We start from the raw sequence: 12,997 nt of genomic DNA, 5'->3' as shown, positions 1-12,997 counted from the left end.
CCTGTGTGTACACTTAGGCATGAGTTTGAATATAATGCCTGAAAGAGAGGAGTCTGAGATCCATGCTCAGGTCCATAAGTTTCTTCCAGATAAGGTCCCTATTTATTGAATCAAATGCTGCACTGAGGTCTATAAAAGTTGCACACAGTTGGCTCCCTTTAGCCGTACATTTTTCTATTAGATGACATAAAATAAAACAGTTATCAATAGTGGAGCGATCAGTCCTAAATCCATTTTGCTCTTTGGGTAGCAAACCCTTTTCAATCACTCAATCCTCTATCCTGTACAAACGATATTTGCCATACAATTTTGCTACGATGTCAAGTAAACTAATTGGTCTATAATTTGAGGGGTCAGCCTTATCACCCTTTTTGTAAATGGGAACCACAATAGAGAGCTCCCAACCAACTGGAATTTGGCAGGAATTATTTATATGAGTAAATAACCTGTGAGAAAGGGTGCCCAGCAGTTAGTGTGACATTCCAATAATTCAGGGGGTAGAAGATCTTCCCCAGGAGCCTTATTGGATTTCAGACTCTGAATGAGTCAACTAGTCTCCCGTTCAGTTATTGGAGGCCAGGGTGGGGAAGGTACTACAGGCCTTCTGTAGATCATTTTGTATGTCCTCTAATCCACTGCAACTTGAGGCAGTGAATATTCCTCCCACATGGAGGCAGGGATGTCCAGAGGTGGATTTCCAACCTCAGTGAGAAAATTACTGCTTTACTAAATAGCTAGCAGATGCTGAATCAAAGAGACCTCATATTGCAAGCTAATTCAAATGTGTATATTATTTTCAGCACAATCAATCATGTGTTGTATACTCAGGTGACCATTGTATGCCAGTCCAAAAAGATCAATATAAAGAAGGGATGGCTTGATCATGACTGTAGGCTTCAGTGACAAGCTTCAAGAAAGCTTCAGAGTAGAGTTAGGAAGGATAGATTATGACCCTCTAATTCAGCTATTGGTCCAATTTTGATCCCAATATAAGCAATTATTAAAATCCAGAAGATTCCTTATTATATGGCTCAATGGAGTGGATCTTGGCCTCAGTACAATCCAAAAAAATGAGAGAAAAATTCTGGGAATTGGTAGCTAATAGCATGCATATGTACAGTCAGGACCAGAAATATTGGAACAAGGATAACTGTTTTGGCATTTGGCCTCTGTACACCACCACACTGAAGTTGGAAGGAAACACACCCTGATGGGAGCGATGTCAGGACTTTCAGCTGTCATTCAAGGGGTTTGACAAAAGTGGGACACTAACCATTCAGGAAGTGCAGCCAGTGGCATACACGCACACCCATCGTTGGTGGCTCATAAGTAATGGAACAAACCAACATCATTACAAACTTAAGGATCGCCTTTAATACCTGGTTGAAAATCCTTTGCAGTCAATGACTGCCTGAAGTCTGGAACCCATGGGCATGACCAAATGCTGAGATTCCTCCCTTGAGATGCTTTGCCAAGCCTTTACTGCAGCTGCCTTCAGCTGCTGCTTGTTTGTGGGTCGTTCTGCCTTCAGTCTTGTCTTCAGTAAGTGAAAAGCATGCTCTGCTGGGTTGAGATCAGGTGACTGACTTGGCCATTGAAGAACATCCCACTTCTTTGCCTTGAGAAACTCTTGAGTAGCTTTTGCTGTATGTTTTGGGTCATTATCCATCTGCAATACGAAGCGGCGTCCTATCAGTTTGGCAGCATTTGGCTGAATCTGAGCAGAAAGTATAGCCCTATACGCTTCAGAATTTATCCTGCTGAATTTATCAGCAGTCAGGTCATCAATAAACACCAGTGACCTGGTTCCACTGGCAGCCATACATGCCCATGCCATAACACTGCCTCCACCATGTTTGACAGATGATGTGGTGTGCTTTGGATCGTGAGCTGTTCCTTTCCTTCTCCATACTTTTCTCTTCCCATCATTCTGGTGCAAGTTAATCTTGGTTTCATTAGTCCAAAGAATCTTATTCCAGAACTGTGCAGGCTTCTTTAGGTGTTTGCTGGCAAAGTCTAATCTGGCCTTTCTGTTCTTGAGCGTTACCAGTGGTCGGCACCTTGTTGTGAGGCCTCTGTATTTACATTCATAAAGCTGTCTCTTGACTGTTGATGTTGAAAATGACATGCCTACCTCAAGAGCGTTCTTGACCTGGCTAGATGTTGTGAAAGGGTTCCTCTTCACCATGAGCAGAATTCCATGGTCATCCACTTTAGTTGTCTTCCATGGTTTTCCAGGCCTTTTGCTGTTGCTGAGCTTGCTAGTTAATGCCTTCTTTTTCAGGATGTTAAGGTTAGGGTTGGTGGTGTGGGTATTCCACTGGCTGTACTTCCTGAATGGTTAGTGCCCCATTTTTGTTAAGCCCCATGAATGACAGCTGAAAGTCCTGACTTTGCTCCCATCTGGGTGTGTTTCCTTTCAACTTCAGTGTGGTGGTGTACAGAGGCCAAATGCCAAAACAGTTATCCTTGTTCCAGTATTTCTGGTCCTAACTGTATAAAACAATTCATACAAACAGTCGAGAAGCTATAAAATAAAAGTATTCAAGTATTTAAAGGAAATCCCTTGGTTTAACATTAAAGATGCTTACCAGTTTTGCTCATGCTCTGATAAGCAAGGAAACTGCAAGTTAAGGTAGTAATCTTAACATCTAGGCCCAATATGCGAATAAATGGGAAATATTAGGTGGATTTCTTTCCAAGTGTAGAAGTATATAGCCATCAACTGTTTAATTGCCTGGAAACAATTCTCATTCAAAACAGAGAAAAGACAATTTACAAATATAAAATAGAACTGGAAGCTGCAAAAAAACCACAACTGACTGATATATGACCAGATAAATTGGATTATTTGGAATTCAAGAATATGTAACATTAGTTCTTGCAGTTACCCATGTCACAAGAATAGCTGTTTTCTGACATTCCTTGATTCTAAACTTACAGATAAAAAATCAGCTTTTAAAACTTCTCCACATTGCTCAGATTCCAAGAATATAAGTATCCATACTTGGAAGACAGATGCTGTATGCAGTCACTGTTCTTTTAGCATATGTGTATTAACTTTTAACATTATTTAGGTTTTTAAAAAATTATTTTTAACATTCCTATTTCTCTTTTCTATGGACAACACAACCAAAATGTATTTCAGTGCAATTCTACTAACAGCTCCTAACTTTACTTCTAGCTAAGCAGGTATAGGGCTGCAGTTATAGCAACACCATAAAATAATCAAATAACGAGAAGATAAAAATGCATTTTTGAGAAAATAGGTGGGTCCAAGTATATTTCTCTTGGGTAACATATCCAGATTTTGGATGCCAAATGTCTATTTCTAAGAAGTTAGAAGTTTCAAGCAAGACTTAAGTATGAGATAAACCCTTCCATTGTTGAAGAATAGAAATAGATAGATAGAGCTAGCCTCTTTCCAACATAAGAACCAAACCAATCTTGTCCAATCTTGTATTAAAAAAAAGTAGAGCCCTTCAACCCTTTCCCACTACCGTTTTCAGGGATTTTGTTCTGTATTTCTTTTTACATTGCACTCAAGCCTACAACCTTGGGATTTTCTAACTGGACCTTGATCAGATTTTTTTCTCTTTTCTTTTTTTGGGGGCAGGTGGGGAGATCAGCTAAGGCCAGCTATGTGCTATCTTAGCAGATTATTCAGTTCTTAGACTCCAATTCCCATCTCCCATTTTAACATATGAAAAAATGTGTGGCAAAGATACCTGGCTACTAACAGTTGGAATCAAGGAGTAGTTGAACAGTTCAGTGTCTGACCATTATTAATTCTGATTATCCTCAGTATCCCACCCCCCTTTTAACATCTGAGCTATCACCTTAGAATGAAATATTTCAAATGCAGATACTGCTAATAGACTTCCTTTAGAGTAGAAAAAATTCAGGATAAGCTGCAGAATGTGCTAGGCAGTTGCTAAGATAGTGGATATGCATGATTTCCATCCAAGGGGTTGGAATAAAAAAATGTCTTAAGTATTTAAAGGAAGAGCATTGCTCTATGTGATGGGCATTAGTTCATTACCCATGTTTGATATTTCTTCTAGCAAGATCACATTTATTTTGTCATGGTTTAATATTAAATTTTAAAAGTGTGTAGACAGTTCAATACCTCTCTCCAATGATATGGGATCTGATCAATATTCTTGGGGGTCCACTCTCACTCTGGCTTTAGTATCAGCACTGAATCCGATTATTAGCCTGAGTAGGTATCTATCAATATCTGTCCTTTTGAATTTCTCCCATAATCAAGGCCTATCTATTGAATCAAAGACAAAGGTGATATCAACCAGTGATGCATAAAGTTGTTCTTTGAATCCACTGGTGTACTTTTGAATTCAGAGTGACACAGTGATCTATTGTACTATGGCTTTTATGAAATCCTGCTTCTTCCAGGTGTAAACAGTTTGTTGCTTCCTCCTAATCCTCCAGTTTATTCAGAAGATGTCAGGCATAAAGTTGGGAGGAGATGTCCAAGACTGAGTGGTATTTGGAAGGTCTTGCCTACTGCCCTTTAAAAAAATGGGATATACTGTATAATAACTTTAAATTTCCAATTATAAGATCTAACACGTTTTTGTATTTCTGAAAATTGTTTAGTCAGAATAGGGGCCCACCAATGGAGATCATGCCTATATACTTCTGGGGGTATCATATACTCTCCAGAGACCTTTCCAAAGGTCAAAACTATAATTATCTGCTTGCATGCTAGTTTTGAGACAGCTGGCCACCCTGGTAGTGTATTGAGTTCTATGTGGGCTGTTGTTAACATACTATGGGGGCAGCTATACAGGGAGGAAAATATTGAACCCAATTCTGTGCTGAGATGTGCACATCTGGTAAAATGCTATACAGTCAGGACCAGAAATATTGGAACAAGGATAACTGTTTTGGCATTTGGCCTCTGTACACCACCACATTGAAGTTGAAAGGAAACACACCCCGATGGGAGCAACATCAGGACTTTCAGCTGTCATTCAAGGGGCTTGACAAAAGTGGGGCACTAACCATTCAGGAAGTACAGCCAGTGGCATACACACACACCCATCGTTGGTGGCTCATAAGTAGGGCGAGGATTTCTATGCCATGTCATATTTTTTCTGGAACCTTTATTTGAATTTATAAGTAAGTTGAAACATGTTTTAGAGTAATCTGGTAGGAATTAGATGCTTTTTATTTTGCCTGAAAAGTCATATTTTGACTTTTTAAAGGAGTTATGTCATATTTCTGCTTAATTTTGTAACAAACGTCATATTTTTGTCATTGGCAACCCTCCTGATAAGCCAGCCAGTTCAAGCCAGCAAAGAAAGTGAGAATTTGCCTGTTTTTTTTCTTTTTCTTATTTGCTCCCCAACTCAGGGAGGGGTGTGTGTGTGTGTGTGTGTGAGAGAGAGAGAGAGAGAGAGAGAGAGAGTTGGGAACAAAGGCTTCTCCCCTGACCAGGCGTGAAAAAAAAGGTGAGAATTTGTCTGTTTTGTTTTCTTTTTCTTATTTGCTCCCCAACTCAGGGGTGTGTGTAAGGGAGGGAGGGAGGGAAAGGGAAAAGGCTTCTCTCCTGACCAGGCCTGAAAAAAAGGTGAGAATTTGCCTGTTTTTTCTTTTTCTTATTTGCTCCCCAACTCAAGTCTCTCTCTCGCTCTCTCTCTCGCTCTCTCTCGCTCTCAGAGGGAGAACAGCCTTTTTTAAAATGACTTCAGCAGGCAGAGGCTTCTCCCCTGACCAGGCCTGCGAACACGAGTGAGCATTTGCCTTTTTTTTTCGTTTTCTCATTTGCTCCCCAACTCAGGTGTATGTGTGTTCGAGGTGGTAGAGTCACGTGAGAGCTGCAATCTGATTTCAACATGCCTAAACGTAGATGTTCAGCGAGTGTGAGATTACAGCATCCTGTTCAAGAATTTGGGGAGCAGATTTTTAGTAGCAATGGTGATATTTTGTTTTGTGAATTGTGTGAAGATAAGGTATCGGCCCCAAAATGTTTTAATATTCAACAACGTTGTGACACTGCGAAACACAAGAGTAATTTAGCAAGATTTACCTTCACTGAGAACAGGCATCGTCTCCTTTTTGAGAGAGATTCTTCTTCAACTGCAGGTTCATCAAATACCCAGTCAGAATTTTGTAAGGATCTCTGTACAATGATGGTTACTTCAAGTATTCCCTTAAGGAAATTAGGTAGTGGTAGCCTTAGGCATTTTTTGGAGAAGTACACCAGTCAAATGACACCTGGAATTACAGGTAAGCGTGGCCTGGGAGAACAAAACGAAGCAGGACATAGGCTGATAGAATTTTGCCAAGACAACTCACTCTGCATAACAAACACTCTCTTCCAACAACCTAAGACACAGCTTTATACATGGACTTCCCCAGATGGACAACACCGAAATCAGATTGACTACATCTTTGCAGCCAAAGGTGGCGAACATCTATACAGTCGGTAAAAACAAGACCTGGAGCTGACTGTAGTTCAGATCACGAACTTCTTATTGCACAATTTAGGATCAGATTAAGAGATTAGGGAAGACCCACAGATCAGCTAGATATGAGCTCACTAATATTCCTAAGGAATATGCAGTGGAGGTGAAGAATCGATTTAAGGGACTGGACTTAGTAGATAGGATCCCGGAAGAACTCTGGACAAAAGTCCGCAACATTGTTCAGGAGGCGGCAACAAAATACATCCCAAAGAAAGAGAAAACCAAGAAGGCAAAATGGCTGTCTGCTGAGACACTAGAAGTAGCCCAAGAAAGAAGGAAAGCAAAAGGCAACAGTGATAGGGGGAAATATGCCCACTTAAATGCAAAATTCCAGAGGTTAGCCAGAAGAGATAAGGAATTATTTTTAAACAAGCAATGCGCGGAAGTGGAAGAAGACAATAGAATAGGAAGGACAAGAGACCTCTTCCAGAAAATTAGAAACATTGGAGGTAAATTCCAGGCAAAAATGTGCATGATCAAAAACAAAGATGGCAAGGACCTAACAGAAGAAGAAGAGATCAAGAAAAGGTGGCAAGAATATACAGAAGACCTGTATAGGAAGGATAACAATATCGGGGATAGCTTTGACAGTGTGGTCAGTGAGCTAGAACCAGACATCCTGAAGAGTGAGGTTGAGTGGGCCTTAAGAAGCATTGCTAATAACAAGGCAGCAGGAGACGACGGCATCCCAGCTGAACTGTTCAAAATCTTGCAAGATGATGCTGTCAAGGTAATGCATGCTATATGCCAGCAAATTTGGAAAACACAAGAATGGCCATCCGATTGGAAAAAATCAACTTATATCCCCATACCAAAAAAGGGGAACACTAAAGAATGTTCAAACTATTGAACAGTGGCACTCATTTCACATGCCAGTAAGGTAATGCTCAAGATCCTGCAAGGTAAACTTCAACAATTCATGGAGCGAGAATTGCCAGATGCACAAGCTGGGTTTAGAAAAGGCAGAGGAACTAGGGACCAAATTGCCAATATCCGCTGGATAATGGAAAAAGCCAGGGAGTTTCAGAAAAACATCTATTTCTGTTTTATTGACTATTCTAAAGCCTTTGACTGTGTGGACCATAACAAATGGTGGCAAGTTCTTAGTGGTATGGGGATACCAAGTCATCTTGTCTGCCTCCTGACGAATCTGTATAACGACCAAGTAGCAACAGTAAGAACAGACCACGGAACAACGGACTGGTTTAAGATTGGGAAAGGAGTACGGCAGGGCTGTATACTCTCACCCTACCTATTCAACTTGTACGCAGAACACATCATGCGACGTGCTGGGCTTGAGGAATCCAAGGCTGAAGTTAAAATCGCTGGAAGAAACATTAACAATCTCAGATATGCAGATGATACCACTTTGATGGCTGAAAGCGAAGAGGAGCTGAGGAGCCTTATGATCAAGGTGAAAGAAGAAAGTGCAAAAGCTGGCTTGCAGCAAAACCTCAAAAAAACCAAGATTATGGCAACCAGCTTGATTGAGAACTGGCAAATAGAGAGAGAAAATGTAGAGGCAGTGAAAGACTTTGTATTTCTAGGTGTGAAGATGACTGCAGATGCTGACTGCAGTCAGGAAATCAGAAGACGCTTAATCCTTGGGAGAAGAGCAATGACAAATCTCGATAAAATAGTTAAGAGCGGAGACATCACACTGACAACAAAGGTCCGCATAGTAGAAGCAGTGGTGTTCCCCGTAGTAACCTATGGCTGTGAGAGCTGGACCATAAGGAAGGCTGAGAGAAGGAAGATCAATGCTTTTGAACTGTGTTGGTGGAGGAAAATTCTGAGAGTGCCTTGGACTGCAAGAAGATCAAACCAGTCCATCCTCCAGGAAATAAAGCCAGACTGCTCACTTGAGGGAATGATATTAAAGGCAAAACTGAAATACTTTGGCCACATAATGAGAAGACAGGACACCCTGGAGAAGATGCTGATGCTAGGGAGAGTGGAGGGCAAAAGGAAGAGGGGCCAACCAAGGGCAAGATGGATGGATGATATTCTAGAGGTGACGGACTCGTCCCTGGGGGAGCTGGAGGTGTTGACGTCCATGATGTCACGAAGAGTCGGAAGTGACTAAACGAATAAACAACACCAGTCACCCGATTCCAAATGAATGAGCTCTAAGGAAAAATTACATCTCTGCCTGCTATGAATATGTGTTAGAAAAGATAAGATCTGCTGCTGACAACAATAAGATATGGGTTTCAATAGATGAAACAAGTGATGTAAACGGAAGATTTGTAGCCAATGTTGTTATTGGCACTCTGAAATGTGACAAGCCTGGTGAAGTATTTCTTCTAACATGTGAAACTCTACAAAGTAAACACTTCCACTATTGCTATGTTCTTTGACTATTCTATGAAACTACTCTGGCCGGATGGTGTAAAAAGGGGACATATCCTTTTCTTTGTAACAGATGCCGCTCCATACATGACTAAAGCAGCCAAGGGACTTCAACTTCTTTATCCCAAAATGATCCATATCACATGCCTTGCACACAGTTTACACAGAGTGGCCCCAGAGATTCGAAGCAACTATCCTGATGTAGATAAGATAATTTCGAATGGGAAAAAAATGTTCATTAAAGCTCCACTTTGAGTACAAAAGTTCAAAGAAATTGCTCCTACTTTGGCTTTCCCTCCCCAACCTGTTGTGACAAGTTGGGGGACTTGGCTGGATGTGGCTATGTATTATTTCACAAATTATGCTTCCTTGTAGCAGATAGTTAAAGAATTTGACTGTTCTGAATCTTCCTCCATCAATATTGTGCAAGATTCCTTTTCTGAAACCGTGGCTGAAAACTTAGCATATATAGCATCTAATTTCAGTGGATTATCAAGAGCAATCACCCACCTTGAAACTGTAGGAATGGAACTTAGTGATGCACTGAACATCATAAAACAAGATTTTATAGAGTGATTTAAAGCAAGCAAAGGGGAAAGTGGATGAAAAAATGAGTGATAAACTGCCAAGAGTGCTGCAATCTAATCTGGGTTATTCAACACTTTGCAAAATAGGTAACGTTCTAAGTGGACTTGAAGCAAAATTTGAAGTCTTCGAGTCAGAATTTTCTCCAGACGAGTTTGCTTTTTTCAAAGTTGTTCCTATAACCTCATGTCATTGAACGGAGTTTCTCCAGATTCAACATACTGGGGGACAACAGAAGGAATTTTGGGTTTGATAACCTCAAGATGCACGTGGTCATCCAATGCCATTCTGCTGTTAATGAAAACTAATCCAGGGATGACCATTTTACTCTCAAAATGTTCATTTGATTCCTTCAATACTAGCACTTCTGCACTGGAAGTGAAGAATAAACCTTTTAATTTGTGTGTGTGTGTGTGTGTGTAAGCACAGATTTTTAAAAATTGGGTGCTAATTTCAGAAAAATAGTAGAGTCATATTTTTGCTTTAAAAGTCATATTTTTGGTTTAATTGGTCATATTTAAATGGTTTTAAGGTGATAAATGCTTGCATATTTCTAACATTTTTAGGTCATAGGAATCCTCGCCCTACTCATAAGTAATGGAATGAATGGCTGACAAGCAGCTGCATGGCCAGGTGTGGCCTGTTTCCTGGGTACCCCATGACCAATCAAGCAGATAAAAGGCCCGGAGGTGGTTCTGAGCGTTACATTTGCATTTGGTAGCTGTTCACTGGAACTCTCAACATGAGGTCCAAAGAGGTGTCCATGTGAGTGAAGGAGGCCATCATTAGGCTGAGAAAAAAAAATAAACCTATCAGAGAGATAATAAAAACATTGGGAGTGGCTAATACAACAGTTTGGAACATCCTGAAAAAGAAGGCATTAACTAGCAAGCTCAGTAACAGCAAAAGGCCTGGAAGACCACGGAAGACAGCTAAAGTGGAATTCTGCTCATGGTGAAGAGGAACCCTTTCACAACATCTAGCCAGGTCAAGAACGCTCTTGAGGTAGGCATGTCATTTTCAACATCAACAGTCAAGAGACAGCTTTATGAATGTAAATACAGAGGCCTCACAACAAGGTGCCGACCACTGGTAACGCTCAAGAACAGAAAGGCCAGATTAGACTTTGCCAGCAAACACCTAAAGAAGCCTGCACAGTTCTGGAATAAGATTCTTTGGACTAATGAAACCAAGATTAACTTGCACCAGAATGATGGGAAGAGAAAAGTATGGAGAAGGAAAGGAACAGCTCACGATCCAAAGCACACCACATCATCTGTCAAACATGGTGGAGGCAGTGTTATGGCATGGGCATGTATGGCTGCCAGTGGAACCAGGTCACTGGTGTTTATTGATGACCTGACTGCTGATAAATTCAGCAGGATAAATTCTGAAGTGTATAGGGCTATACTTTCTGCTCAGATTCAGCCAAATGCTGCCAAACTGATAGGACGCCGCTTCGTATTGCAGATGGATAATGACCCAAAACATACAGCAAAAGCTACTCAAGAGTTTCTCAAGGCAAAGAAGTGGGATGTTCTTCAATGGCCAAGTCAGTCACCTGATCTCAACCCAGCAGAGCATGCTTTTCACTTACTGAAGACAAGACTGAAGGCAGAACGACCCACAAACAAGCAGCAGCTGAAGGCAGCTGCAGTAAAGGCTTGGCAAAGCATCTCAAGGGAGGAATCTCAGCATTTGGTCATGCCCATGGGTTCCAGACTTCAGGCAGTCATTGACTGCAAAGGATTTTCAACCAGGTATTAAAGGCGATCCTTAAGTTTGTAATGATGTTGGTTTGTTCCATTACTTATGAGCCACCAACGATGGGTGTGCGTGTATGCCACTGGCTGCACTTCCTGAATGGTTAGTGTCCCACTTTTGTCAAACCCCTTGAATGACAGCTGAAAGTCCTGACATCGCTCCCATCAGGGTGTGTTTCCTTCCAACTTCAGTGTGGTGGTGTACAGAGGCCAAATGCCAAAACAGTTATCCTTGTTCCAATATTTCTGGTCCTGACTGTATTTGGTGTAATTTATGATTTTCCACCCAAGTATTTTCTGCCTTCAAGTGATAGAGATTTTGAGTGTTGTATAAACACATTCACCTTTGGAGAGCTTCAAATATAGCAAGTTGAATTGCTGTGCTGGTAATAAAGTCACTGGCAAAGATAATAAAGGAGTAGTTAGTGTATTAGAAGCCATTTCAAAATTATGGTTAGATTCAATCATTTTCCATTTATCTATCTATCTATCAAATTTTGCTACCGCCCATCTCCCCACAAGGGGGGACTCTGGGTGGTTTACAATAAAAATAAAACATTAAAATATAACAATACATAAATATCAAATACAAATATTAATATAGAGTAAAAAATAGAATAAAATCCAGACGGCGTTGACAATTTTAATGCTGCTCATGTATATCTAAGGCCATCTTAGGGTGCCAACCATTCCCAGGAGTGACTACTTCCCCTCCTGCCCCAAGCGAGCTGGCAAAATCAGGTCTTCGGTTGTTTTCGGAAGGTCACGAGATGGGGCCTGCCGTACCTCTGTGGGGAGGATATTCCAGAGAGCGGGAGCTGCTGCAGAGAAGGCTCGCCTCCTGGAGCTCACCAGATGCAATTCTCTTAAAGACGGGGCCTGCAATATGCCCTGTCTGCATGATCAGGTGGGACAGGCTGATGTTATGGGGATGAGACAGTCCCTCAGGTAACCTGGCCCCATGCCATGTAGGGCTTTAAAGGTGATAACCAACACCTTGAATTGGACTCGGAAGCAAACTGGCACCCAGTGCAGCTCGCGAAGCAATGGTGTTACGTGTGCCGATCTTGTTATTTATTTATATTGTTTATTTATATTTCAAATTTCTGTCACCGCCTATCTCCCCCAAAGAGGGACTCAATAAAAGTTGCCTGTTTTGTTTGTTCCAGTAGTCAGTGATTGAGCTTAATTGAGGCACCTTGAGTACTTCAATATGTATGCCAGAAAATAAAACTCTTTATATTTCTCACTTATTTCCAAACTTCACAGATCTCACAATGCTTTCGTGTTTGTCAGTTGGTTTGAAATAAATTGTATCATGTCACCAACTGGTAGTGTTCCCAAACTGTTTTAGGCACAGCTTCTCAAAGGTTATGTCAAATACTAGACGTCTCTTGAATGCTGGAATCAATCATATCTGATTGTTAAAGCAAAGAGCACCCAATTTACTTGGTTTATTCCCTGTGGCATAATCCCTAATAGTTTTTCTTCTTTTGCAGGAGTCCAATGTGTTGATTGCTGCTAACAGTCAGGGTACAATTAAGGTGAGTTTTAAAACATTGACCAGTGATAGCAGCAAGGTTACAGAAAATTGGAAGAGCCTATTTCAGGAGTTCCATTTTTGTGCAGGTGTTTATAAGTTAAAATTACTTATTTGCATCTACTGCAGGCTGAGGAGATGGGAACAGTGTCAGCTGCAAATTGGTGCTGCCCAGTTAAGAAAAAGTGTGGAATGTAATGGTATCTAGCAGGCACTAGTTTTAAAGACATTTATAGAAAACAGCACACTGCAACTAAAATACTGTG

General features: G+C 40.9%; 1 long non-coding RNA gene across 1 annotated transcript in view; it reads left to right on the top strand.

Annotated features, from left to right (window-relative positions):
* The window catches only part of LOC134507247 (uncharacterized), a 39,887-nt gene extending 27,096 nt beyond the window's left edge, over positions 1–12,791 (top strand). The window contains exon 3 of the long non-coding RNA XR_010068880.1: positions 12,691–12,791. This is a non-coding gene — a long non-coding RNA (uncharacterized LOC134507247). The remainder of the gene's footprint in view (positions 1–12,690) is intronic.
* The last annotated feature ends 206 nt before the right edge of the window (positions 12,792–12,997 follow it).

This window comes from Candoia aspera, unplaced genomic scaffold (genome assembly GCF_035149785.1).
Source record: "Candoia aspera isolate rCanAsp1 unplaced genomic scaffold, rCanAsp1.hap2 H2.scaffold_86, whole genome shotgun sequence".
NCBI lineage: Eukaryota > Metazoa > Chordata > Lepidosauria > Squamata > Boidae > Candoia > Candoia aspera.
The sequence above is the reverse complement of the archived record's forward strand: the minus strand, read 5'-3'. Positions and strand labels throughout refer to the sequence as shown.